The following is a 2,579-nucleotide window of genomic DNA, read 5'->3' as shown; positions in this document are numbered from 1 at the left end:
TCATTACTTTTTGTTTATTAACCCAAACATCTGTTTATTTTTAAATACAAATACATGAATATGATTCATTAGTCTAGTGTTGCACAATTAGGACTCAGAGAAACTAGGACTCAGAGAAACTATTGATTGGACAATCTGATCTATGTGTCGACACGATTCGTATGCTTTATGGGCCTTAGGCTATATGCATTCCAAGAAATCATCAGCCTAAATGGCCCTCCTGGGAAAGCACAAAATTGCGCGTCACAGGATCAGTCGGAGCCGACGCAGCCGCAGCCTAAACTTCAGAGAACGGATCTGTGTTCTCTGAGCTCCAATAGTGGAACTCCGCCCACCTACTTCCGTAAATGAGGATTTATTCAAAATAAAATCGCCCACATTAAACTTGTTTAAGCATTTAGAAATACTAAATATGGATAAAGGAACCACAACGTATATGTAACTATATCTGGGAATAAACATTTAATCTTCTCAATGTATTATTTGTGTTTTTAAGGCTATGTAATTCTTATGGTAATATCCAAATGACCCTGATGAAAGACTGCTGAACTGCATAGCGGTGTTCCCTATGCAATCTAGAGGTGGCACTTTTAACTATTGGGCCTCAGTAAACGGCCAATAACTCTTTGTATGACACCCCTCATAGTTGAAACTCACTTGGTATGTATACTCGAAGTGTTGCTGAATACAGTGGTAGTAAAAATCTCGTTTAGCCTTGGACATTTTTTTGTGCACAGTCCATTATGTGTGTCCTACGCAGTGTAGATAGGGCACTTTTAGGTGTATGGCCAGAGTAAATATCCATCAATATTTGCTAAGACCTCGCTTTAGACTCAAACTCATCTGATCCATATTCTAGAAGTCTTGCCGAGTAGAGTGGTACCAGAGATGAATTTAAATCTATGAAAAATATGTATGTGCAGACCAGTTTATACAAATATAATGTGTTTAAAGACCAACAATACTTTTTCAAAATTATATATAATTTCTGTTGGGTCATTTGTCCTTATCTCAGCAAAAATAAGAGAAGATATTGTGTTCCCATCACTTTCCATTCACGCTTTAATTTTGAAGCCGCGAAAACGGCGATAAGCGAAACCGGAAGTCGTAATGGAGCTAGATGGAGCTAGTTGGAGCTCAGAGAACACTATAGAGAACAGGACGCACAAAAACTCAGTACAAGTACTAGTCTTAACAAAATATTCTCAGTTCAGTTCACTGTTATAGGGTAGGCTAGTTGGTGGAAGATCACTAAGGTAGGCCTGAGAAATAAGCATAACATGACTTAATGACCTGGTCGCAAAGTTTAGCTTCTTCAACGATATTCCTCTATTGCATTACTTTTTGTTTATCAATACAAAAATGGGTATCCCATCAATGCATTAGTCTAGTGTTGCACCATTATTGTATACTATTTGTTATAAAGGAATATAGCCTACACATTCATCAGGAAGCATAAGCCTAGGGAAAGCACAAGATTGCGCATCACAGGGTCAGTCGCAGCTGCAGGGCGCACGCAGCCTACCGGGACGCACAAAAACTCAGTACAATGTACACCATTGTGGCCACGACAAAGGTTGAGCAATAGCCTGTGAGTTTGCTATAAACTCTTGGGGTGGTGACGCGTAGCCTTTACCAGAGGGGGGCGCTGTGAGCAAGCTATGAGGTACCTTTAATAATAATAAAACATGATAATAATATACTTTTCTAAACAAGGTAACAAAGTGCTACTATACAAGAAAAGAGGTAATATTAATACATCAGCATAGGAGTACAAATCCAAACATTCAAATAATAGGCCTACATGTAATTGAGAATCAGGCAAGTAATTGAAGTAAAATAAAACGAATTGAAACAGACTAATCCAATAATCCAATAGCCAACATTACACAATAATACTTAAACATCTAGATACATTAACATAAATTAAATGCAAGTTTAAAGAGATAGAGAGATTTAAAAGGAGACACGGGGGGCATCTCTTTAGTAGCCTATCGTAATCGGTGGAGAGAGTGTGTGTCTTTTAAGCAAATGCCACAATAGCGTTTGATCTTCAAGCGCATTATAGGCATATTGAGTTGTCTGTTGCCTTTGCTGGAGCGCACAGTCTGTGACATGATTGTGGGCTACCGTTGAGGCTATTCCAGGGCCGAATAATGTCACACATTGGCTACCTAATTGGTGGTGTGTGGCTGATGGAACAGTGCCAATATGTGCGCAAAGTGTGCACAAACGCCTTTTTGGTAACACAGCCTATTAATGGTTGCAAATAGGCTACCTTATCACAAAGGCGCCAACCACAGATGAGCTCATTCTAATAAATAGGTCCACTTATTCTAATTGGCGCCAACTGTAGCATGCCCCCTCTGCTAGACAGAGCGCAAGAGGCTCCAAAGGCCGAGGGCGGGAAAGAGAGCACGATTGCACGTCGTTGCCATGGCAAAACGTGGATTGATCGTGATTCGTGGTGTACGGATAATGCCTCAGCTATTTTTGGGAATATAGCCTTCATGAGTTATTTTCTCCAAATATCGGATAGCCTAGTGAAAGCCCACAGTCTCTTTGAAGTGTGAATACAT

The sequence above is a fragment of the Argentina silus genome (genome assembly GCF_951799395.1).
Source record: "Argentina silus genome assembly, chromosome: 2".
In the NCBI taxonomy this organism is placed as follows: domain Eukaryota; kingdom Metazoa; phylum Chordata; class Actinopteri; order Argentiniformes; family Argentinidae; genus Argentina; species Argentina silus.
Note: the sequence above shows the minus strand (reverse complement) of the source record.